Source organism: Coturnix japonica, chromosome 28 (genome assembly GCF_054131305.1).
Source record: "Coturnix japonica strain WE chromosome 28, WE-NBRP24, whole genome shotgun sequence".
NCBI classification, from domain to species: domain Eukaryota; kingdom Metazoa; phylum Chordata; class Aves; order Galliformes; family Phasianidae; genus Coturnix; species Coturnix japonica.
In genome coordinates, this window is record NC_140690.1 from 8,280,435 (window position 1) to 8,307,441 (window position 27,007).

Sequence of the window (27,007 nt, forward strand, 5' to 3'; positions counted from 1 at the left end):
AACTAAGAGGCATGAAGAAGAGAGTGATGAGGAGGAAATCTCTATTACCATTCATCAATCTCTGAAGATGGATGAATTCCAAGGCTCAAGAAAGGAGTTTACATGGCATCAAAATGAAGGTCTCTTGCCTGATTGATTTGCTGCTGGGACAACGGGGCCAACAGCCTGTCTCTAGCTGGTAATGAATCTCACCAACTAGGAAGCATTGTCAGAGACCCAGCTATGGACAGAGAGATTAGCAGATGTTTGGATGGAGCTGGCACCCTCTGGACTGTTAACAGCCGTGAGGGAAATGTAACCCTTCAAGAATGCTTTGAAGCCTCAGACTATTAAGTGGGATACCATCGAAAAAGGTATCCAGTACCTGAGGGAAATGACCGTGGTGGAAATGTTGTATGACCCTGATCCACAAGACCGTGATCCTGAGAGAGTGAGGACCAAGCCTAGCATGTGGCAGAAACTCACAAGTACAGCACCAGAAAGATATGCACACACACATTGGCAACAACATTTGGAAGATCTGAGGAACAAGAGAGAAGACCCCGAGTTTTTGAACTGATTATGACACTTCAAAACTATGAAGAGCAGCTCCCCCCAGTACACACCACAGTTTCTGCCATCTCACGAGTAGAAGACTGATAGATGAAATGCACAAGAAACTATTTCCATCGACTAATTGTGATGGTCGAGTAGTAGTATCAGAAACGACTGATGAAGGTCAGTCTCCATACGGGTCACCAGGTCTAGTGAAGGACCTGATCAAAATATTCCAATCCTACTCCTCACCTGTATCATCAAAAGTTTCAGCTATTAGACGCACGTGCTTTCCAGCTCGAGCAAGGAACAACAGTAAGATTGCACAGCGTGTTTCCATGTGGTGCTACCTACGGGACCACAGAGAAGACATGAGGAAGTGGCACGACCAGCCTACTCCTCTACTGCGAGCACGGGTGAGAGAACTACAAAACAGACCAACCACCAGTGGAGTTGCTCCATTCATCACAGGTAACCAATAGAGGGGCCCTGCCCTCAGTCTTGGCGGGGAGAGGGATAATAAGAGTTTATTGGACTGTGTGGATTAAATGGTCTGGCACAACAGAACCACAGAACCACTGCTGGATTCCAGTGCAAAGTGCACTCTAATGCCCTTGAATCACAAATGGACAAAATCAATCCATATTTCTGGAGTGACTGGGGGCTCTCAAGAATTGACTGTGTTGGAGGCCAAAATAAGCCTCACTGGTAAAGACTGGCAAAAACATCCTATTGTGACTGGCCCAGTGGCTCCGTGTGTACTTGGTATTGATTACCTCAGAAGGATCCGAAGGGGTATTGATGGGCCTTTGGTATAGCTGCTGTAGATATGGACAACATTAAGCAGCTGTCTGTTTTGCCTGGCCTGTCAGAGGACCCGTCTGTTGTGGGGCTGCTACGAGTAAAAGAGCAGCAGGTACCGATTGCTACAAAGACAGTGCACAGACAGCAGTATCACACCAACAGGGATTCCATGCTCCCCATTCATGATTTGACTCGCCAGCTGGAGAATCAGGGAGTGATCAGCAAAACTCACTCACCATTGCCACCATTGACATTGCTAATGCCTTCTTCTCCATTCCTTTGGCTGCAGAATGTCGGCTGTTGGGGAACTAAGCTGTCTTTGCAAGGATTTATGAGTGCATACAGTAGTTCTGAGTAGATGGAGTGTTCTAGAATAGCTGAGTAAGGCCTGCAGATTAAGAGTTAGTGGGTGGGGGGGTTAGTTAGGTGTGTGTAGAGGCTCTCTCGCGTGCATCGGGTTTTGCGTAGAGGGTGTACGCGTCTGCACAGGATTTAGGATGGTATATAAGGTGTGACGCAGCGAAAAAATGAGAGAAGACATCATGGCATCCATGTTTGTGTCTCTCCCCCGGAAAGTCAAGGTCCTGGGATAAGTCAGGTTAATTTGCAGATACGTCAGTAGGCCACAGTTTGCCTTCACCTGGAGGGGCATTCAGTATACTTGGAACCGTTTGCCCCAGGGGTGGATACACAGCCCAACCATTTGCCATAGGTTGGTCCAAACTGTACTGGAACAGGGTGGTGCTCCTGAACACCTGAAGTACATTAATGACATTGTTGTGAGGGGCGATACAGCAGAGGACGTTTTCACAAAAGGAGAGCAAATAATCCAAATTCTTTTACAAGCTATTAAGCAAAGCAAAAGGCCTGCCCAGGAAATTCAGTTCCTAGGTATAAAGTACCAGGATGGACATAGTCACATCCCAGCTGATGTGATCGAAAAACTCACTGCCATGTCTACATCAACTAGCAAGAATGAGACACAGTCTTTCCTGGGTGTAGTAGGCTTTTGGAGGATGCACGTTCCAAACTACAGCCCTACACCTTTATCAGGTAACACAGAAGAAGATTAGTTTTGGATAGGGCCCTGAACAGCAGAAGGCTTTTGAGCAGATTAAACAAGAGGTCCACTGTGATGTGGCCTTGGGGCCAGTACGGATGGGACAGGATGTAAAGAACATCCTCTACACTGCTGCTGGAGAGAAAGGTCCCACTCGAACTTTGTGGCAAAGAGCCTCAGCAAAGATCTCAGGCTAACCCCTGGGATTTTGGAGTTGAGCATACAAGGAGTCCGAAGAGTGCTACACTCCAACTGAGAAGGAGATCTTTGCTGCGTATGAGGGGATTCAGGCTGCTTCCGAAGTAGTTGGTACTGAAACACAGCTCCTTCTGGCACCTCGACTGTCAGTGCTGAACTGGATGTACAGAGGAGAGGTTCCCTCCATCGTGCTACTGATGCCACCTGGAGCAAGTGGATTGTGCTGATTACACAATGAGCTCAGATGGGGAACCTCAGCCTTCCAGGGATCCTAGAGGTGATCATGGACTGGCCTGAAGGTAAAAAGTTTGGAACATCAGCAGCAGAAGAGGTGTCATAGTATCATAGTATCATAGTCTCGTGCGGGTTGGAAGGGACCTTAGAGATCATCGAGTCCAACCCCCCGGGATTCGAGCCTCTGTGTAGCAGAGCGGCACTTCTACCACTTGCGCCACAGGGGGGATTCACGTGCTAAAGAGGCCCCACCATACAACGAGCTTCCAGAAAATGAAAAGAAATATGCCCTGTTCTCTGATGGATCATGTCACATCATAGGGAAGCATCGCAAATGGAGCCCCACACAACAGGTTGCAGAGGCTACTGAAGGTAAAGGAGAATCAAGTCAGTTTGCAGAGGTAAAGGCTGTCCAGCTGGCCTTAGATGTTGCTGAATGGGAGAGGTGGCCAATGCTTTATCTTTATACTGACTCATGGATGGTGGCAAATGCCTTATGGGGGTGCTTACAGCAGTGGGAAAAAAGTAACTGGCAATGGAGGGGTAAACCTATCTGGGCTGCTGGACTGTGGAAAGACACTGAAACCCGAAGGTACGGTTGTAAAGGTGCGTCATGTGGATGCACACGTGCCCAAGAATCGGGCTACTGAAGGACAACAGAACAACCATCAGGCAGATTGAACTGCCAGAATTGAGGTAGCTCAAATAGACTTGGACTGGCAGAATAAGGGTGAGTTATTTCTAGCTCGATGGGCTCATGAGACCTCGGGCCATCAGGAAACAGATGTGACATATAAGTGGGCCGGAGACCGAGGGGTGGACTTAACTATGGACACTATTGCGCAGGTTACTCATGACTGTGAAACACGTGCCGTAATTAAACAAGCCAAGAGGTGAAACTCCTCTGTGGGCAAGGACAATGGCAGAAGGTTAAATACAGGGAGGAGTGGCAGGTTGATTATATCACCTTGCCACCATCTCACAATTGAATAGTGAAAAAAGACCGCATAGTAGATGAAAAGGGAACACTTTGCTACAGAAAGGGAAAGGGGGCCTCACTAAGGCAAAGGGTAGTTACAGATAGATAGTTTATGTTAAGGGGGGGCAGAGAGGGGGAATTGCAGACACTAATTTTGAGAAAACAAGGAGATGAAGGCCATGAAGAGAAGGGTGGAAGAGCCCCAGAACAGTGTGGTGATTAGATGTCCACAGAGCAAGCTGGAATGAGTTTGGGGGGTGCCCCTCCCGCAGGGTCGAAAGTTTACAGCGAGGAAGATGATGAGCCTTCATCCCACAACCACCCCCACAACTCAGTACACATGCGCAAGGGGGGAGGGACTGCATGCTAATGGGGTCTCATGAATATAATTAATATGTATCCAAATTCCTGCAAACTATTGATTATGTATTAGTTCAGCCTATATCTGTTGCACATTTTGTCCTAACGGTGTGCAAGTAAGGTGGAGCTATCCCCCATGCACCAGGGTGCATGCGCATCACTCATTAAACATACCTGCTTTATAACTGCTTCGTGGTTATGGAGTTGGATTACGCAAGTCACAATGGCAAGTATTATGTGCTTACCATGGTGAAAGCAAACACTGGGTGGCTTGACACATACACAGTACCCATACTACCACCTGAAACACCGCACTGAATCTTGAGAAGCAAGTCCTATGGTGACATGGCACCCAAGAAAGATATGAATCTGAAAATGAGACACAATTCAAACGTTTCCTTATAAAAAGTGAGGGTTTATCATATCCCCTACAGTGACCAGCTTCTGGTAAAATTGAACAATGGGTTGTTGAAAGCTATGTTGAAAGCAATAGATGGTGGAACACTGAAGCACTGGGAGAAGCATTGGGCAGAAGTCACTTGGTTGGTCAGTATGAGAAGATCTGTCAATCATGAGGGTCCTAGCCAATCCAGCCCCCTGCACAATGTAGAGAGAGATAAGATCCCTGTAGTACATGTAAAGAACATGTTGGGAAAAGCTGTTTGGGTCCTTCCAGCCTCTGGAAAGGGCAAACCACTTGGTGAAATATTTTTTGCCCAGGGACCTGGGAGCACTTGGTGGGTGATGCAGAAAGATGGGCATGTTCAATATGTACCACAAAGGAATTTGATGTTTGGGCAGTGCAGTCAGTAATTCTATGTATATATATGTAAATAGACCTGTGTGTGTCATACATTTTAATTTTTGTTTATTTATATGTATTTTAAGCATGATGTAGCAATGTAGAATAAGAGATGGAATGGCATGGTTTGGTAATATTTTTTCTATTGGTATTTCTCATCATATCATCATGTGGAGCACAGAGAAGAACTACACATCCCAGAGGACCTCAGTTTCAATTAGACTGTATTATATTGTGTAATCTTGCATCCCAACATCATAGTTAGTAAGGTAAGTCTTCCTCCTTAGATTGTTGCTGCTGCTCTGTTTGTTTCCTTGAGCCCAGCTCCCATCTCCCTACCCCCTTTCCCTTCCCATTTTTGGGGGGCAGGGAGCCCAAAAGACTGCTAACCCCCTGTCACAGACATAGTTTGATCTAGATAACACCGTGACACTCTCCTGTATGGATGCTTCAATTCAGAACTCCCTTCGAAGCTCTTCCCACACTCAGGACACTTTCAGGGTCTCTCTTCCGTGTGGATGCACTGATGGCACTTCAAAGCACGCCTCGTGGCAAAGGTCTTCCCACACTCAGAGCACTTATATGGTCTCACTCCTGTGTGGATGCGCTGGTGCACCTTCAATTCGTATCTCCTTTTGAAGCTCTTCCCACACACAGGACACGTATAGGGTTTCTCTCCTGTATGGATGCGCTGGTGGAGCTTCAAATCATACCTGCTTTTGAAGCCCTTCCCACACTCAGTGCACTTAAATGGTCTCTCTCCTGTGTGGATGTGATGGTGGCGAGTGAGTTTGGAACTGTTTATGAAGCTCTTCCGACACTCAGTGCACTTAAATGGTCTCACTCCTGTGTGAATGCACTGGTGGCAATTCAAAACAGAACTGCTTTTGAAGCTCATCCCACACTCAGAGCATTTATATGGTCTCTCTCCTGTGTGGATGCGCTGGTGCCATTTCAATTCATAGCTGCTTTTAAAGCTCTTCCATATTCAGTGCACTTAAATAGTCTCTCTCCTGTGTGGATGCGACGGTGGCGAGTGAGTTTGGAACTGTTTTCGAAGCTCTTCCCACACTCAGTGCACTTAAATGGTCTCTCACCTGTGTGGACATGATGGTGGATGGTGAGGTAGGAACTCCTTTTGAAGCTCTTCCCACACTCAGTGCACTTAAATGGTCTCTCTCCTGTGTGGACGCGATGGTGGTTGGTGAGGTCGGAACTCCTTTTGAAGCTCTTCCCACATTCAGTGCACTTAAATGGTCTCTCTCCTGTGTGGATGCGCTGGTGCAATTTCAATTCATAGCTGCTTTTGAAGCTGTTCCCACATTCAGTGCACTTAAATGGTCTCTCTCCTGTGTGGATGCGCTGGTGCAATTTCAATTCATAGCTGCTTCTGAAGCTCTTCCCACATTCAGTGCACTTAAATGGTCTCTCCCCTGTGTGGATGCGCTGGTGCGATTTCAATTCATAGCTGCTTTTGAAGCTCTTCCCACATTCAGTGCACTTAAATGGTCTCTCTCCTGTGTGGATGCGCTGGTGCAATTTCAATTCATAGCTGCTTTTGTAGCTCTTCCCACATTCAGTGCACTTAAATGGTCTCTCTCCTGTGTGGATGCGCTGGTGCGATTTCAATTCATAGCTGCTTTTGAAGCTCTTCCCACATTCAGTGCACTTATATGGTCTCTCTCCTGTGTGGACGCGATGGTGGTCGGTGAGGTAGGAACTCCTTTTGAAGCTCTTCCCACACTCAGCGCACTTGAATGGTCTCTCTCCTGTGTGGACGCGATGGTGGTCGGTGAGGTAGGAACTCCTTTTGAAGCTCTTCCCACATTCAGTGCACTTAAATGGTTTCTCTCCTCTGTGGATGCGATGGTGGTAGGCGACTTGGGAATTATATTTGAAGCTCTTCCCACACTCAGTGCACTTATATGGTCGCTCTCCTGTGTGGACACGTTGGTGCCTTTTGAGTTCATAACTATCTTTGAAGTTCTTCCCACACTCAGCACACTTGTACAGTCTCTCTCTTCTGTGGATACACTGGTGGGAAGTGAGGCTCCCACTGTCCGTGAAATTCTTTCCACAATCAGAGCACTCAAAGGCTCTCTCTCCTGTGTACATGCACTGATGGCCAGTGGGTTGGACTCTCCTTTTCATGCTCTCTGCAGAATCACAGAACTCGTAATGCCTCTTTGCTGAGTGCATGCACTGGCGGTTAGTGATGCTGGAATCTGTTTTAAAGCTTTTCTCACACTCAGTGCACGGATTCTGCTTTTTCATCTGGCACGCATCCTTGCTCCTGGTTTCCTCAGGCTGCTTTGGACCTATGGTGAAGTCCACTGGCTTCCTCAATGTCATTCCCAGACGCGTTCCCAGGGGCTTCTTGATGTGCTCACCCGGACCATGCTGCAGGCCTTCCTGGACACCCCTTCTGATTTCTTCCACAGAGATGTGACCCCACTGTCTATCTGCTACACAACTTCTCTGCAGAACCTCCTCTGCATTTTTGATCTCACCAGCTGTCGGATGACAGACAAAATGCAGCAATAGCACACGGTGCCCAAAATAAAACACAGGCAGAGAAGGCTCTTACAGCCCCAACATTCCCCTTCCCTCCACCATCTCACCTGGAATGAGGTCTCCTGGCATGGCCTCAGGGCTACGCACATCTGGGATCCAGGGGTCTTCCCCACTTTCAAGCAGGGAGATCACCACGGGCTTGGGGCCTGGAAATGGAGCTTCAGGGAGAGAAACAGGGAACAAGAGAGCATTTCCATCATGCTGGCGCACTGCCTGTTCAACAGCTCCACTCTGTCTCCCTCCCCATGGACAAACCACCCCTTGGGCCTGAATGTTGGAGCAAAGAATGATTTGACATCTGAACATTATGAAGGGATATTTTTTTTATATGTTCAACAGGTCATCAGCACCACTGTGTCCCTCCCCATGGAGAAAACAACATTTGGGTCTGAATGACACCGTGCCTACAGCTTCCCTTGGAGCAAAGAATGCTTTGACATCTCTGAACATCGTGAAGGGATATTTTTTCTTTCAAATTAACTTTAAAACAGATTACTTATTTTCTTACAATCTACCAGTGGTCAAGGCATCAAAATGTTGACGGCAATTGCATGGAAAATCTTAAATTCTATAGCAGTAACCAGGGAGTCATCTGTGAGCTGGAGCTGGTGGCACCATGCAACACACAACACAAGGGCTGGTTTTCTCCCTCCTGGCTGATGCCTGCTTGCCAGCACTGACTCTGCGGCTTTGATCACAGTGCCGTGCATACTAATCCCTTCTGATACTCATGCTTCTCAGTATCTCCTTTCTTGCTGGCACTGCTGTGTTAGTCAATATGTAGCTGCATGACAATTATTCAAGGCCCGGCTTGCAGAGGCTCATTCTGCACAGTCAAAGGTGCCCTAACGAGGAGGAAAGGCAGACAAGCTCTCACCCAGCGAGGCCACGCACTGGTACGTCTCCAGCATCACGTCCCGGTAGAGCGCTCGCTGCGCAGGGTCCAGCAGCGCCCACTCCTCCCTGCTGAAATACACGGCCACCTCCTCAAAGCTCACGGGCTCCTGCAAGCAAAGAGGATCCTTGCTGGGAACAGCCAAGGCCCAGGCAAACAGTTCACACAGGACAGAACCTCCCATCCCAGCTGCTTCCCTGTCCCCTGCACACACACGCTGGCTGAGAGCACCTCCCTCTTCCCTTGCATTCACATCCCTGGCCCTTTGGCCTCTGCTGCCTGCTTCCCCAACCCCTACCTCAGCTGGATGTGCTGCGGCCATTTGCTGCTCTCCTGCAGGCTGGGATGATCACTGCTGGAAGGCAGAAGTTGAACTGGAGCCTGCAGGGAGAAGAGAAATGGCAGGGGAGCTGTGAGGGAATGCAGCAGTCCCAGTCCCAGATCAGCCCTTCTGCAGGGCACAGCCTGGGCTTACAGAGGAAGACAATGTGCTGCAGTACAGGAAACAGCCTAGCTCAAAGAGATAAACTGCCACAAAGCTGTTTCATACTGGGAGGCTGAAACAACTGGTAGCAGACACTTAGTTCAACAGCTGAGACTGAGCTGGGGACTTAAGACAAAGCAAGGCATGGAGGCAGCCATCTTATCCCAAAACAGGGAGCAGTACAAGTGCCCCTCCAGCTCTGCTGCACAGCAGCAGGCTGCATTACAGGACCTGCCCTCAAGCAGGGCTGTCTCTGCAGCTCACACCTGCACAGAGATCCCTTGCAGCTTGACATCAAGACTCCTTCTCAATACTGATCTTCTCTAAGGCACCCGTGGTTACTTTGGAGCTTTCATGTGCTCTATAAGGCTCTGCCTTAGAGGGACCGTTTGATTCCTTCCACACAAAGCCTTGAGCAAGTTTGGGACTAGGAGAGGATCCAGCCACATCCTAGCTCCTTACCTCTGTGGTCTGAAGACATGAGAAAGAAAGGGAAAGTACTCTGAGCCTCGTGACTCAATGGGATGGCCTCCTGTAGCTGTGCATGTAACCCTACCCTCTATGCAGTAAATAACCAAGTGTATCCAGTCACCTCAGAAGGGGAGTTTTATTGGAGGTCTGAGTGGAGAAGAAAGTTGAGGACATACAACAAGGACAGGCTGTGCTGACTGGGGGATCTTTTGACTGACTGCAAGCACGTCTAAATGGGACGGCTACCCAGGAAAGTGCTGCAAAAATACTGTTAGAATATGGTATGGCCATCCAACCATCCAGCAGGAGGTGCAGAAAAGCACCTGGTTCATGGAAGAACACTGTGAATGCAGCCCCCAGCACACAAACACAGCGAGCCTCAGCGCAGATGGCAGCTGCCAGCAGAGCAGCCTGCTAGAGCACTGCCTCTACAGATCAGTGAGGGGAACACCTGGCGGCAAATGGATTAAATCCTCTGGCAGATGTCTGTACGTCCTCTCAGGAGCGGAAGTAGAATTGTGCTGCCAGCTTCTCATCGTCTGTTCCAGAGCCCAGTGCCGGAGCTGCTGCAGATGCTGAACGTGCTCAGGGCCCGCAGCTGTGCGCTCAAGGCATCTGCAGCTGCCGGGACAGACTCAACAAAAGCCTTGCCAGGGCTTTGCACAACCCCAGCTGAGCCATCAGGCAAGCGCTCAGCAAACAAAAGGTAACGCCATTTCAAGGGTCGCCAGAGGCACGTGTTGCCCGCAGGGTCCCCGAAGGGAAGCTGGGAACTGCCGGGGAGGAGAAGCAGGGGGAGTGGAAATTCCCTATTGGAGGTTTCACATTAAGACACTCCAAAGGAGGCACCGGGGAGTTTAAAGCTTCCATCATTCCACTCGTGCACAGCTGCAGAGCGAGGCCGTCTCGTGTCTCCCGTGACCCAGAGGAAGAACTGCAGTCCCAGCTGCGCTGTGTTACAGAGATCCAACCGGGCAGCAGAGCACGCTGACCTCCTCTGCTCCCTTCCTCACTGTCCCAGCTCCCAGCCCGTTCCCGTGCCCCTCGGAGCCCAGCCCGGGCTGCATAAACTGCTGCCCTGGTTGCAGCCCGTCTGGGCCAGCAAACCTGCTGCGCTGAGTGGGAGCTGGAGCCGGGACCAGGGTCCCGCCTGGGGTACGGCAGTGCGGGTTCCGCCCCGTCCGGGGCCGCTCCCCGCTCCTCTCCCGGTGCTGCTGGCAGGGGGCAGGAAGCGTGCGCTCCTCTGCACGAGCCACGAAGGGCACCTACCTTGGGTGCGGAGCAGGCTGCTCCCAGCTCTGGTGCAGGTAGCCGGGCTCCTCGGAGTCGCGTAGAGCAGAGGATGCCGAGTGCCCTGAGCCCGGAGCTGGCCGCAGGACGGCCTTGGTGCACCTCCTGCCACCGCGGTGCTGCCCGGATGGCTTCCAGACAGGCTCTCGCTTCTTCCGCACAGGCTCAGGAAGGCAGGAATTCCCACAGCGAACACGCCCGGAGCTCGTTCTCATGGCACATCTGCCCTCGGGGGAGGGCGATGGGAGGGGTGTAGGGGAGAACGTTTTGAGGGAGGGAGGAATGGGGGCTGTGTTTTGTTACGCTAATGAAGCATCGCTTTCTGCCGGCTCTCTTTGCTTCCTTCGGTGGGGACATTCGCACTCCCTTGTGGCCAGACATCCCTCCCTTGCTGTCCTGGCGTTCCTTTCACTCCTCTCCCCCACGAGTATGTCCCAGCAAGAGGCAATCTCCGGTACAGCAAGAGAGGATATTGTGTGTTGAACAAAACTCTTGCAATGGAACCGAGCTGTGGGTAGCAGCTTTACCAAAAAGCTGCGGTAAGAATACGACTATCCCCAGATCCTTGTCTAAGGGTCCTAATAAGTCTTCTGTGAAGCAATACTATGGGGTTCTGTGTGGGTTTTTGGTCTGTATGGTTGTCTGCTATAGATTCCCGTGTCAAAACCAGGCAAAGTCTTGTGATTTAAATAAAGGGATAGCTTTATTCCATTAAGGAAGGTGGTAAAGTGAGCCAAACAGAGCTGGGTGCTGAGGGGAGTCTGTACTCCGCCAGGGTGGCAATTTGAACAAAGGTTCTGCATTTGTACAGTTGTTATCTCTTTTATATATTCCAGTCATTCTTGTGGCTGTGCAGGTTATTGCTGCGGTCGTAGAGTGTTGTGGGGGTGAAAGTCAGCAGTCTTTTCCTATATCTTTGGTTATTTTCTAGCAGCTTATGTGCCCTGGCAATGTGTAGTTTGCAGTGCTTGCTGCTTCTTAGTTTCCCTGCTTTACAACACGATTTACATTTTACAACACTGTTTACATTCCAGGACTCCTGAGAAAGCACCACTGAGTTTCATTTGACTAACAAACTTACCCTTACCTATCACAATCTCCCTTTTTCTATTTAATCCTGATTTTGTTCATTAAATCGTTTTACTGCTTCTTTAGCCCTTTGGAGGGTAGATTCATCATCTTCCTTGCTACTGATACGTTCATATTCTTTTCTTACTAACATCAAATAGGCTGTTTCTAACCGACCCTTAACAATAGCAATAAGTGTATTGAACAGAAATGGTCCAAGAGTTAGTCTCAGGATTAATAAAATAAGAGGTCCCGCTAAAGTGGACAGCAAGGTAGTCAGCCAGGGAGAACAGTCAAACATTGATTCATACCAGCTTTGTTGCATCTCTCTCCTTTCTCCATTTTTCTAGTCCCTCTCGTATTTTGATGACTATTTCTCTTACAACCCCAGTATGGTCAGCTTATACACAGCACTCCTCTCAAAGTGCGGCACACAGCCCCCTCCCTCTGTAAAAAGATAAGGTTTAATGTATTGGGGGTGACCCTACGTACCCAGTGCAATACATTCCAAATTGCCACAGATACCAACTGACTGCCATACATTTTGTGGGAATCAATTGTTGTTTCTGCATTTAGAACAAGATATGAGTATTTCGTTTAAAGCTCTCAGCATCTCAGTGAAGCAATTTGTAGTTATTAAAAATTAGGTAGAAGTCATAAGTACAAAGACTGCAGCTCATTTCTCTCCAGCCATCTGAAATAGAACTACTGATTTTCGGTGCTGGACAAACAAGACCTGAGTAATAAAGGATCCAAAGAGGAGAAGTTAAAATAATTAACAGTATAACTGTATAAACTAACACAATGTATATATATATATATATATATAAGTCGTGATATACCTATACAAAAGTATAATTGAGGGTATGTGGAACTGTAACTGATGGTACAAATAGTGGAATAGTGTTCAAAGGAAAATGGGTTAAGGAGAAAGTGAGTTTATCTGCGCTGGTATGAGAGATTCTGTAGATATTCAAGACCCAACTGGGCGTCTACCTGTGCAACATGGTGTAGGGATCTTGCTTTGACAGGGGGTTTGGACTCGATGATCTCTAGAGGTCCCTTCCAACCCCTACAATTCTGTGATTCTGTGAGAGCAATCCCCCTTCATTGTTCCCTCCCCCAGCAGGAACTTCTGGAGTGAGAGAGAGCCAGGGAAAGAGACTGCTGCTGTAAACAGCGAAGGGGGAGGTGGAGAGGACGGGGCAATGGAAGTGAGAATAGCCATCAAGTGCAGAGATCTAGGAAACCTGAAATCCCAGTGTTAGCGCTTGACGCCTCTGAAGAGAAGGAGGCGGAAGTGAAATAGGATGTTGGTAGTTTGTGTAATGATGAGAGTTTGGAAAATAAGTTTGGGACAGACACAGGCTGAAGAAAGGACGACTGGCAAGGTATAAAAGGAATGTCAGGACGGAAGAGTGGTGAATGATATGAAAACTAACCAAAACAAAAGTGATTGACGTACAGATAGAAAAGTAATTGGGAATAAGAACAGCTGTTACTGTTGTGGTGCCAGAATAGGGCAGTAGGACCCAGAGATCCCCTCAGGGAGAGTTGGGGGGATGGGGTCTTGAAGATCCCAGGGAGGGCTCCTCCCCACTGGAAGGAAAGCAGTGTGCAAACTGCAATGGGAAATTGCATCTAGGGAAGCAGGATATAGAGGTTCATTTTCTGGTGGATATTGATGCTTCTCAGAAGCTATTGCCCAACAGGAAAGGTTTCTTTTTTTGGATTAATTAAATATAAGCTAAGAAAACAAGTAGGAATACAGAAATTCTTGTACCTGCCAGGTTACTCTGGCAAGAAATTGAATAAAACTGGAGCTAAGAGTGCGACGATATTGACTACTTAAAAACTGTAACTCTGGCTTTAACACAATCTGGGCAAAACATTGTGTCATGGTTTTATAATGTTGCTGTCAATATTCCACATCATAACATTATGTGCAGTGTGGATCATTAGAAGCTTCATACTCCAGTTCCATGGAATAACAACGTTCCGAATACTCATCTCTCAGAAGAAAACTACATATCCCAGAGGACTTCGCGGCCAAAGGTAAGTCATAGGAGGAGGACATATGTATAATCTCCTCCCAGGCTGGAGCTCTCTTTTTTGGGCTGGGGACCCTACGGGGCAGCTGCCCCCTGTCATTCGCAAAGGTAAATCTAGGTAACCTGTGACAGATTTTGGTGAAGATGGCGGGCATAAGCTGCTGCTTTTTAGCTTTTAGAACAAATCTCTCTTTGCTCTCAGAGAGCTTCGTTAGGGATGTGATATCTTTTCATAGCTGCTCACTGAGAACGTGACCTTGAAAGTCCAGGCAAACTGTCAAAATTCAGGGGTAGCTGTAAACTCTGAGCATTGTCATCTTGCTTTTGTAAAGAAAACAAAGGGATTTCTTTCTCTCCCAGAGCACAGCTAGCTAGCTCTGACTTTTACAGCGCCTGCCAGCTACTGCCAGCTATGAGTCTGCTCTTTATTTTAGGAGCACTGCAGAGGGGATTCAAAGCCATCATGTTCTTTGGATCTTACTGGCCCTTCTTAATTTATTGATTTCTTGTTATAGAATATATGCATTATACAACCAAGTAAGGGCCTGGTACTTCTACGCAATGTGGTATGATGTGAATTTTGACACTTGCATCCCAGATGAAATAGTTAATTTTACAATGACTAATTTCACAATTGCTAATTTCACAGCAGCTAATTTTACAAACACCACGATGTTCAATCTGGTTTCCAGGCTGCCTTATCAGATTGCCACACAGTTTTTGAAAACCGAGTTAGTGTTCATCCTTGTGTTCATAGTCATGTTCATGTTATCATTATCAATATATATGAATGTACTTCTCTCCATTCGTTCTATGCGGAAGTCCCCTCCAAAACCAGAAAATGCTGACTGGCAGGGAATATGGAAAGGTTTAAGAAAAATCTTAAAAGCGTGGGGACCCACAGTGTCATGGGATTTCACTCTTGAACATCTGAGGGACCCTGAGAAATTGAGTATTTGAGTCAGAGATCTAAGGAGGTAACCCATACTTGGGGGTTGGCTTATGCTTACCGTGCTCTATATACTACTACCCTGGAGAGAGAGAGTTTCCGATCTGAGGTTCAAGCCTCAAAAAAAAAAAATCCCCAAGTCAACTCTGATCAGTCACAGGAGGCACCAGTAACAATATCAGTTGCCCCTGTGGAAGGAAGAAATGGAAACGGGCGTCCTTGTGTCTAGGACGAGAAGAAGGAGAAGCAGAGGAGGAGGCAGCAGAAGATCCAGGTAGGGGGTCTGGATTGGCACTGAGAAATGCAACAGAAAAAACTAAGAGGCATGAAGAAGAGAGTGATGAGGAGGAAATCTCTATTACCGTTCATCAACCTCTGAAGATGGATGAATTCCAAGGCTCAAGAAAGGAGTTGACACAGTGTCAAAATGAACGTCTCTTGCCTGATTTATTCGCTGCTGGGACAACGGGGCCAACAGCCTGTCTCTAGCTGGTAATGAATCTCACCAACTAGGAAGCATTGCCAGAGACCCAGCTATCGACAGAGGGATTAGCAGATGTTTGGATGGAGCTGGCACCCTCTGGACTGTTAACAGCTGTGAGGGAAAGGTACCCCTTCAAGGATGCTTTGAAGCCTCAGACTATTAAGTGGGATACCATCGAAAAAGGTATCCAGTACCTGAGGGAAATGACCGTGGTGGAAATGTTGTATGACCCTGATCCACAAGACCGTGATCCTGAGAGAGTGAGGACCAAGCCTAGCATGTGGCAGAAACTCACAAATACAGCACCAGAAAGATATGCACACACACTGGCAGCAACATTTGGAAGATCTGAGGAACAAGAGAGAAGACCTCAAGTTTTTGAACTGATTATGACACTTCAAAACTATGAAGAGCAGCTCCCCCCAGTATGCACCGCAGTTTCTGCCATCTCACGAGTAGAAGACTGATAGATGAAATGCACAAGAAACTATTTCCATCGACTAATTGTGATGGTCGAGTAGTAGTATCAGAAACGACTGATGAAGGTCAGTCTCCATACGGGTCATCAGGTCTAGTGAAGGACCTGATCAAAATATTCCAATCCTACTCCTCACCTGTATCATCAAAAGTTTCAGCTATTAGATGCACGTGCTTTCCAGCTCGAGCAAGGAACAACAGTAAGATTGCACAGCGTGTTTCCATGTGGTGCTACCTACGGGACCACGGAGAATATATGAGGATGTGGCACGACCAGCCTACTCCTGTACTACGAGCACGGGTGAGAGAACTACAAAACAGACCAACCACCAGTGGAGTTGCTCCATTCATCACAGGTAACCAATAAAGGGGCCCTGCCCTCAGTCTTGGTGGGGAGAGGGATAATAAGAGTTTATTGGACTGTGTGGATGAAATGGTCTGGCACATCAGAACCACAGAACCACCACTCCTGGATACCGGTGCACAGTGCACTCTAATGCCCTCGAATCACAAAGGGACAGAATCAATCCATCTTTCTGGAGTGACTGGGGGCTTTCAAGAATTGACTGTATTGGAGGCTGAAATAAGCCTCACTGGTAAAGACTGGCAAAAACATCCTATTGTGACTGGCCCAGTGGCTCCGTGTGTACTTGGTATTGATTACCTCAGAAGGATCCGAAGGGGTATTGATGGGCCTTTGGAATAGCTGCTGTAGATATGGACAACATTAAGCAGCTGTCTGTTTTGCCTGGCCTGTCAGAGGACCCGTCTGTTGTGGGGCTGCTACGAGTAAAATAGCAGCAGGTACCGATTGCTACAAAGACAGTGCACAGACAGCAGTAGTGCACCAACAGGGATTCCTTGCTCCCCATTCATGATTTGACGCGCCAGCAGGAGAATCAAGGAGTGATCAGCAAACTCACTCACCTTTTAACAGCCCCATCTGGCCAGTGTGTAAAGCCAGTGGAGAATGGAGGCTGACAGTAGACTACCGTGGCCTGAATGAGGTCACACCCGCACTGAGTGCTGCTGTGCTGGACATGTTGGAACTGCAGTACGAGCTGGAGTCAAAAGCAGCCAAATGGTATGCCACCACTGACATTGCTAATGCCTTCTTCTCCATTCCTTTGGCTGCAGAATGTCGGCTGTTGCGGTACTAAGCTGTCTTTGCAAGGATTTATGAGTGCATACAGTAGTTCTGAGTAGATGGAGTGTTCTAGAATAGCTGAGTAAGGCCTGCAGATTAAGAGTTAGTGGGTGGGGGGTTTAGTTAGGTGTGTGTAGAGGCTTTCTCGCGTGCATCGGGTTTTGCGTAGAGGGTGTACGTGTCTGCACAGGATTTAGGATGGTATATAAGGAGTGTGACGCAGCGAAAAAATGAGAGAAGACATCATGGCATCCATGTTTGTGTCTCTCCCCCGGAAAGTCAAGGTCCTGGGATAAGTCAGGTTAATTTGCAGATACGTCAGTAGGCCACAGTTTGCCTTCACCTGGAGGGGCATTCAGTATACTTGGAACTGTTTGCCCCAGGGGTGGATACACAGCCCAACCATTTGCCATAGGTTGGTCCAAACTGTACTGGAACAGGGTGGTGCTCCTGAACACCTGAAGTACATTAATGACATTGTTGTGAGGGGCGATACAGCAGAGGACGTTTTCACAAAAGGGGAGCAAATAATCCAAATTCTTTTACAAGCTATTAAGCAAAGCAAAGGGCCTGCCCAGGAAATTCAGTTCCTAGGTATAAAGTAGCAGGATGGACATAGTCACATCCCAGCTGATGTGATCGAAAAACTCACTGCCATGTCTACATCAACTAGCAAGAATGAAACACAGTCTTTCCTGGGTGTAGTAGGCTTTTGGAGGATGCACGTTCCAAACTACAGCCCTACACCTTTATCAGGTAACACAGAAGAAGATTAGTTTTGGATAGGGCCCTGAACAGCAGAAGGCTTTTGAGCAGATTAAACAAGAGGTACCCTGTGCCGTGGCCCTGGGGCCAGTACGGATGGGACAGGATGTAAAGAACATCCTCTACACTGCTGCTGGAGAGAAAGGTCCCACTCGAAGTTTGTGGCAAAGAGCCTCAGGAGAGACCTGAGGCTGACCCCTGGGATTTTGGAGTTGAGCATACAAGGAGTCCGAAGAGTGCTACACTCCAACTGAGAAGATCTTAGCTGTGTATGAGGGGATTCAGGCTGCTTCCGAAGTAGTTGGTACTGAAACACAGCTCCTTCTGGCACCTCGACTGTCAGTGCTGAACTGGATGTGCAAAGGAGAGGTTCCCTCCACCCATCATGCTACTGATGCCACCTGGAGCAAGTGGATTGTGATGATTACACAACGAGCTCAGATGGGGAACCTCAGCCTTCCAGGGATCCTAGAGGTGATCATGGACTGGCCTGAAGGTAAAAAGTTTGGAACATCAGCAGCAGAAGAGGTGTCATAGTATCATAGTATCATAGTCTCGTGCAGCTTGGAAGGGATCTTAGAGATCATCGAGTCCAACCCCCCGGAATTCGAGCCTCCTGTGTAGCAGAGCGGCACTTCTACCACTTGCGCCACAGGGGGGATTCACGTGCTAAAGAGGCCCCACCATACAACGAATTACCAGAAAATGAAAAGAAATATGCCCTGTTCTCTGATGGATCATGTCACATCGTAGGGAAGCATCGCAAATGGAGCCCCACACAACAGGTTGCAGAGGCTACTGAAGGTAAAGGAGAATCAAGTCAGTTTGCAGAGGTAAAGGCTGTCCAGCTGGCCTTAGATGTTGCTGAATGGGAGAGGTGGCCAATGCTTTATCTTTATACTGACTCATGGATGGTGGCAAATGCCTTATGGGGGTGCTTACAGCAGTGGGAAAAAAGTAACTGGCAACGGAGGGGTAAACCTATTTGGGCTGCTGGACTGTGGAAAGACATTGAAACCCGAAGGTACGGTTGTAAAGGTGCGTCATGTGGATGCACACGTGCCCAAGAGTCGGGCTACTGAAGGACAACAGAACAACCATCAGGCAGATTGAGCTGCCAGAATTGAGGTTTCTCAAATTGACTTGGACTGGCAGAATAAGGGTGAGTTATTTCTAGCTCGATGGGCTCATGAGACCTCGGGCCATCAGGGAAGAGATGTGACATATAAGTGGGCCGGAGACCGAGGGGTGGACTTAACTATGGACACTATTGCGCAGGTTACTCATGACTGTGAAACACGTGCCGTAATTAAACAAGCCAAGAGGTGAAACTTCTCTGTGGGCAAGGACAATGGCAGAAGGTTAAATACAGGGAGGAGTGGCAGGTTGATTATATCACCTTGCCACCATCTCACAACTGAATAGTGAAAAAAGACCGCATAGTAGATGAAAAGGGAACACATTGCTACAGAAAGGGAAAGGGGGCCTCACTAAGGCAAAGGGTAGTTACAGATAGATAGTTTATGTTAAGGGGGGGCAGAGAGGGGGAATTGCAGACACTAATTTTGAGAAAACAAGGAGATGAAGGCCATGAAGAGAAGGGTGGAAGAGCCCCAGAACAGTGTGGTGATTAGATGTCCACAGAGCAAGCTGGAATGAGTTTGGGGGGTGCCCCTCCCGCAGGGTCGAAAGTTTACAGCGAGGAAGATGATGAGCCTTCATCCCACAACCACCCCCACAACTCAGTACACATACGCAAGGGGGGAGGGACTGCATGCTAATGGGGTCTCATGAATATAATTAATATGTATCCAAATTCCTGCAAACTATTGATTATGTATTAGTTCAGCCTATATCTGTTGCACATTTTGTCCTAACGGTGTGCAAGTAAGGTGGAGCTATCCCCCATGCACCAGGGTGCATGCGCATCACTCATTAAACATACCTGCTTTATAACTGCTTCGTGGTTATGGAGTTGGATTACACAAGTCACAATGGCAAGTATTATGTGCTTACCATGGTGAAAGCAAACCCTGGGTGGCTTGACACATACACAGTACCCATACTACCACCTGAAACACCGCACTGAATCTTGAGAAGCAAGTCCTATGGTGACATGGCACCCAAGAAAGATATGAATCTGAAAATGAGACACAATTCAAACATTTCCTTATAAAAAGAGTGGGTTTATCATATCCCCTACACTGACCAGCTTCTGGTAAAATTGAACAATGGGTTGTTGAAAGCTATGTTGAAAGCAATAGATGGTGGAACACTGAAGCACTGGGAGAAGCATTGGGCAGAAGCCACTTGGTTGCTCAGTATGAGAAGATCTGTCAATCATGAGGGTCCTAGCCAATCCAGCCCCCTGCACAATGTAGAGAGAGATAAGATCCCTGTAGTACATGCAAAGAACATGTTGGGAAAAGCTGTTTGGGTCCTTCCAGCCTCTGGAAAGGGCAAACCACTTGGTGAAATATTTTTTGCCCAGGGACCTGGGAGCACTTGGTGGGTGATGCAGAAAGATGGGCATGTTCAATATGTACCACAAAGGAATTTGATGTTTGGGCAGTGCAGTCAGTAATTCTATGTATATATATGTAAATAGACCTGTGTGTGTAATGCATTTTAATTTTTGTTTATTTATATGTATTTTAAGCATGATGTAGCGATGTAGAATAAGAGATGGAATGGCATGGTTTGGTAATATTTTTTCTATTGGTATTTCTCATCATATCATCATGTGGAGCACAGAGAAGAACTACACATCCCAGAGGACCTCAGTTTCAATTAGACTGTATTATATTGTGTAATCTTGCATCCCAACATCATAGTTAGTAAGGTAAGTCTTCCTCCTTAGATTGTTGCTGCTGCTCTGTTTGTTTCCCTGAGCCCAGCTCCCATCTCCCTACCCCCTTTCCCTTCCCATTTTTGGGGGGCAGGGAGCCCAAAAGACTGCTAACCCCCTGTCACGGACATAGTTTGATCTAGATAACACCGTGACACTCTCCTGTATGGATGCTTCAATTCAGAACTCCCTTCGAAGCTCTTCCCACACTCAGGACACTTTCAGGGTCTCTCTTCCGTGTGGATGCACTGATGGCACTTCAAAGCACGCCTCGTGGCAAAGGTCTTCCCACACTCAGAGCACTTATATGGTCTCACTCCTGTGTGGATGCGCTGGTGCACCTTCAATTCAGAGCTCCTTTTGAAGCTCTTCCCACACACAGGACACGTATAGGGTTTCTCTCCTGTATGGATGCGCTGGTGGAGCTTCAAATCATACCTGCTTTTGAAGCCCTTCCCACACTCAGTGCACTTAAATGGTCTCTCTCCTGTGTGGATGCGACGGTGGCGAGTGAGTTTGGAACTGTTTATGAAGCTCTTCCGACACTCAGTGCACTTAAATGGTCTCACTCCTGTGTGAATGCACTGGTGGCAATTCAAAACAGAACTGCTTTTGAAGCTCATCCCACACTCAGAGCATTTATATGGTCTCTCTCCTGTGTGGATGCGCTGGTGCCATTTCAATTCATAGCTGCTTTTGAAGCTCTTCCATATTCAGTGCACTTAAATAGTCTCTCTCCTGTGTGGATGCGACGGTGGCGAGTGAGTTTGGAACTACTTTTGAAGCTATTCCCACACTCAGGACACTTATAGGGTTTCTCTCCTGTATGGATGCGCTGGTGCAGCTTCAAATCATAGCTGCTTTTGAAGCCCTTCCCACACTCAGTGCACTTAAATGGTCTCTCTCCTGTGTGGATGCGACGGTGGCGAGTGAGTTTGGAACTCCTTTTGAAGCTCTTCCCACACTCAGTGCACTTAAATGGTCTCTCACCTGTGTGGACATGATGGTGGATGGAGAGGTAGGAACTCCTTTTGAAGCTCTTCCCACACTCAGTGCACTTAAATGGTCTCTCTCCTGTGTGGACGCGATGGTGGTCGGTGAGGTCGGAACTCCTTTTGAAGCTCTTCCCACATTCAGTGCACTTAAATGGTCTCTCTCCTGTGTGGATGCGCTGGTGAGATTTCAATTCATAGCTGCTTTTGAAGCTCTTCCCACATTCAGTGCACTTAAATGGTCTCTCTCCTGTGTGGATGCGCTGGTGCGATTTCAATTCATAGCTGCTTTTGAAGCTCTTCCCACATTCAGTGCACTTATATGGTCTCTCTCCTGTGTGGACGCGATGGTGGTCGGTGAGGTAGGAACTCCTTTTGAAGCTCTTCCCACATTCAGTGCACTTAAATGGTTTCTCTCCTCTGTGGATGCGATGGTGGTAGGTGACTTGGGAATTATATTTGAAGCTCTTCCCACACTCAGTGCACTTATATGGTCGCTCTCCTGTGTGGACACGTTGGTGCCTTTTGAGTTTATAACTATCTTTGAAGTTCTTCCCACACTCAGCACACTTGTACATTCTCTCTCTTCTGTGGATACACTGCTGGGAAGTGAGGTTCCCAGTGTCCGTGAAATTCTTTCCACAATCAGAGCACTCAAAGGCTCTCTCTCCTGTGAACATGCACTGATGGCCAGTGGGGTGGACTCTCCTTTTCATGCTCTCTGCAGAATCACACAACTCGTAATGCCTCTTTGCTGAGTCCATGCACTGGCGGTTAGTGATGCTGGAATCTGTTTTAAAGCTTTTCTCACACTCAGTGCACGGATTCTGCTTTTTCATCCGGCACGCATCCTTGCTCCTGGTTTCCTCAGGCTGCTTTGGACCTATGGTGAAGTCCACTGGCTTCCTCAATGTCATTCCCAGACGCTTTCCCAGGGGCTTCTTGATGTGCTCACCCGGACCTTGCTGCAGGCCTTCATGGGCATCCCTTCTGATTTCTTCCGCAGAGATGTGACCCCACTGTCTATCTGCTACACAACTTCTCTGCAGAACCTCCTTTGCATTTTTGATCCCACCAGCTGCTGGATGACAGAGAAAATGCAGCAATAGCACACGGTGCCCAAAATAAAACAAAGGCAGAGAAGGCTCTTACAGCCCCAACATTCCCCTTCCCTCCACCATCTCACCTGGGATGAGGTCTCCTGGCATGGCCTCAGGGCTACGCACATCTGGGATCCAGGGGTCTTCCCCACTTTCAAGCAGGGAGATCACCACGGGCTTGGGGCCTGGAAATGGAGCTTCAGGGAGAGAAACAGGGAACAAGAGAGCATTTCCCTTATTCTGGCACAGTGCCTGTTCAACAGCTCACTCTGTCTCCCTCCCCAAGGAGAAACCACCATTTGGGCCTGAATGACACCACGCCTACAGCTTCCCTTGGAGCAAAGAATGCTTTCACGTCTCTGAACATCATGAAGGGATATTTTTTCATTCAAATTAACTTTACAACAGCTTATTTATTTTCTTACAATCTACCAGAGGTCAAGGCATCAAAATGTTGACGGCAATTGCATGGAAAATCCTCAATTCTATAGCAGTAACCAGGGAGTCATCTGTGAGCTGGAGCTGGTGGCACCATGCAACACACAACACAAGGGCTGGTTTTCTCCCTCCTGGCTGATGCCTGCTTGCCAGCACTGACTCTGCAGCTTTGATCACAGTGCCGTGCATACTAATCCCTTCTGAAACTCATGCTTCTCAGTATCTCCTTTCTTGCTGGCACTGTGGTGTTAGTCAATATGTAGCTGCATGACCATTATTCAAGGCCCAGCTTGCAGAGGCTCATTCTGCACAGCCAAAGGTGCCCTAACGAGGAGGAAAGGCAGACAAGCTCTCACCCAGCGAGGCCACGCACTGGTACGTCTCCAGCATCACGTCCCGGTAGAGCGCTCGCTGCGCAGGGTCCAGCAGCGCCCACTCCTCCCTGCTGAAATACACGGCCACCTCCTCAAAGCTCACGGGCTCCTGCAAGCAAAGAAGCACCTTGCTGGGAACAGCCAAGGCCCAGACAAACAGCTCGCACAGGACAGAACCTCCCATCCCAGCCGCTTCTCTGTCCCCAGCACACACATGCTGCGTGAGGGCATCTCCCTCTTCCCCTGCATTCACATCCCTGGCCATTTGGCCTCTCCTGCCTGCTTCCCCAACCCCTACCTCAGCTAGATGTGTTGCAGCCATTTGCTGCTCTCCTGCAGGCTGGGATGATCACGGCTGGAAGGCAGAAGTTGAACTGGAGCCTGCAGGGAGAAGAGAAATGGCAGGGGAGCTGTGAGGGAATGCAGCAGTTCCAGTCCCAGCTCAGCCCTTCTGCAGGGCACAGCCTGGCCTTGCAGAGGAAGACAATGAGCTGCAGCACAGGAAACAGTCTGGCTCAAAGAGATGAACCGTCACAAAGCTGTCTCAAACTGGGAGGCTGAAACAACTGGTAGCTGACACTTAGTTCAACAGCCGAGACTGAGCCGGGGACTAAAGAGAAAGCAAGGCAAGGAGGCAGCCATCTTACCCCAAATCAGGGAGCAGCCCAAGTGCCCCTCCAGCTCTGCTGCACAGCAGCAGGCTACACTGCAGGACCGCCCTCAAGCAGGGCTGTCTCTGCAGCTCACACCTGCACAGAGATCCCTTGCAGCTTGACGTCAAGACTCCTTCTCAAAACAGACTTTCTGTAAGACACCTGTGGTTACTTTGGAGCTTTCTTGTGTTCTCTAAGGTTCAGCCTTAGAGGGACTGTGCAGGTATGATTCCTTCCACACAAACCCTTGAGCACGCTTGGGACTAGGAGAGGATCCAGCCACATCCTAGTGAACAGCGATGCAAGAAACAGAGGCTCTGGTGGAATTTAGAACAAAGGGGGGCTAGAGGGAGATAGTTATATGTAGTTTGTAGGTGGGAAAAGGAATGATCTAGTTAGAATAACAAGGAATGGAGACAATGGCTCTGGGAGAGCAGGAAGGATGCAGATAAGAAGTGAGATCTCCCTGAGACACCTGGGGAGCAGAGGATTAGAAGTTTAAATATCAGAAGAGGAGTTGCATCTCCCTGATAAGATGGGCGATAACAAGAGGGGGGTCTGCATGCTAAAGAACTATTGAATATGTATCAGAATTTCGAGAACTCATTGACTATGTATTAGATGTACCTATATCTATGTCACGATTTTACAAATCGGTGTGCAAGTTTGGTTGGAGCTATCCCCCTTGCACCCGGCACTGCACAACACTGGAATAAACATACCTGCTTTATAACCCATCTCTGGATTATAGAGTTTGATTCCGCAATCACTAGCACCTTACCTCTGTGGTCTAAAGACACGAGAAAGAAAGGGGAACTACTCTGAGCCTCGTGACTCGATGGGAGTGCCACCTGTAGGTGTGTGTGTATCCCTACCCTCTATGCAGTAAATAACCAAGTGTATCCAGCCACCTCCGATCCTGTTTGTCACTACTAAATCACTACAGCATATCCCTATTATATCAACAAATATAAGCCTGTTTCTCCCTTAGGAGTGTATACTGTGTTTCGATCCACCTGTGACCAATGGGGAAAGTCGGTAGGATGGCAAGAAGGGAAACAAACTGAACAAGAGACATTAAGTGCATCCCAAACTCTTCTGTGAATGACTGCTTATTGTCTACCTTTGCTGCAGGAATGGGAAAAGGGAGTTTTATTGGAGGTCTGAGTGGTGAAGAAAGTTGAGAATATACAACAAGGACAGTCTGTGCCAACCGGGGATCTTTCGACTGACAGCAAGCACGCCTAAAGGGGATGGCTACCCAGGAAAGAGCTGCAGAAATACTGTTAGAATATGGTATGGCCATCCAACCATCCAGCAGGAGGTGCAGAAAAGCACCTGGTTCATGGAAGAACACTGTGAATGCAGCCCCCAACACACAAACACAGCGAGCCTCAGCGCAGATGGCAGCTGCCAGCAGAGCAGCCTGCTAGAGCACTACCTCTACAGATCAGTGAGGGGAACACCTGGTGGCAAATGGATTAAATCCTCTGGCAGATGTCTGTACGTCCTCTCAGGAGCGGAAGTAGAATTGTGCTGCCAGCTTCTCATCGTCTGTTCCAGAGCCCAGTGCCGGAGCTGCTGCAGATGCTGAACGTGCTCAGGGCCCGCAGCTGTGCGCTCAAGGCATCGGCAGCTGCCGGGACAGACTCAACAAAAGCCATGCCAGGGCTTTGCACAACCCCAGCTGAGGCATCAGGCAAGCGCTCAGCAAACAAAAGGTAACGCCATTTCAAGGGTCGCCAGAGGCACGTGTTGCCCGCAGGGTCCCCGAAAGGAAGCTGGGAACTGCCGGGGAGGAGAAGCAGGGGGAGTGGAAATTCCCTCTTGGAGGCTTCACATTAAGACACTCCAAAGGAGGCATCGGGGAGTTTAAAGCTTCCATCATTCCACTCGTGCACAGCTGCAGAGCGAGGCCGTCTCGTGTCTCCCATGACCCAGAGGAAGAACTGCAGCCCCAGCTGCGCTGTGTTACAGAGATCCAACCGGGCAGCAGAGCACGCTGACCTCCTCTGCTCCCTTCCTCACTGTCCCAGCTCCCAGCCCGTTCCCGTGCCCCTCGGAGCCCAGCCCGGGCTGCATAAACTGCTGCCCTGGTTGCAGCCCGTCTGGGCCAGCAAACCTGCTGCGCTGAGTGGGAGCTGGAGCCGGGACCAGGGTCCCGCCTGGGGTACGGCAGTGCGGGTTCCGCCCCGTCCGGGGCCGCTCCCCGCTCCTCTCCCGGTGCTGCTGGCAGGGGGCAGGAAGCGTGCGCTCCTCTGCACGAGCCACGAAGGGCACCTACCTTGGGTGCGGAGCAGGCTGCTCCCAGCTCTGGTGCAGGTAGCCGGGCTCCTCGGAGTCGCGTAGAGCAGAGGATGCCGAGTGCCCTGAGCCCGGAGCTGGCCGCAGGACGGCCTTGGTGCACCTCCTGCCACCGCGGTGCTGCCCGGATGGCTTCCAGACAGGCTCTCGCCTCTTCCGCACGGGCTCAGGAAGGCAGGAATTCCCACAACGATCACGCCCAGAGCTCGTTCTCATGGCACATCTGCCCTCGGGGGATGGCGATGGGAAGGGGTGCAGGGGAGGAGGGAGGGAGGAATGGGGGCTGTGTTTTGTTACGCTAATGAAGCATCGCTTTCTGCCGGCTCTCTTTGCTTCCTTCGGTGGGGACATTCGCACACCCTTGTCATCAGGCATCCCTCCCTTGCTGTCCTGGCGTTCCTGTTACTCCTAACCCCCACGAGTATGTCCCAGCAAGATGTAATCTCAGGTACAGCACCAGAGGACATTGTGTGTTGAACAGAACTCTTGCAATGGAACCGAGCTGTGGGTAAGAGCCTTACTCGGAAGCTGCTGTAAGAATACGACTTTCCTCCCATCCTTGTCTAAGGGTCCTAATAAGTCTTCTGTGCAGCGATACCATGGGGTTCTGTGTGGTTTTGTGGTCTGTGTGGTTGGCGGTTATAGATTCTCGTGTCAAAACCAGGCAAAGTC

General features: G+C 48.9%; 2 pseudogenes across 2 annotated transcripts; both read right to left on the reverse strand.

Moving 5' to 3' along the window:
• Positions 1–5,222: 5,222 nt before the first annotated feature.
• Positions 5,223–8,819, reverse strand: LOC146756283 (uncharacterized; annotated as a pseudogene). Its single transcript, XR_014937666.1, has 4 exons — positions 8,739–8,819; positions 8,423–8,549; positions 7,593–7,703; positions 5,223–7,484 (listed from the first exon to the last, which is right to left on the reverse strand). The product of XR_014937666.1 is annotated as an uncharacterized LOC146756283 (transcript).
• Positions 8,820–20,412: 11,593 nt separating this feature from the next.
• On the reverse strand, positions 20,413–23,647 carry LOC146756284 (uncharacterized; annotated as a pseudogene). The gene is made up of 3 exons (XR_014937565.1): positions 23,332–23,647; positions 22,653–22,815; positions 20,413–22,544 (listed from the first exon to the last, which is right to left on the reverse strand). The product of XR_014937565.1 is annotated as an uncharacterized LOC146756284 (transcript).
• Between the last annotated feature and the right edge of the window lie 3,360 nt (positions 23,648–27,007).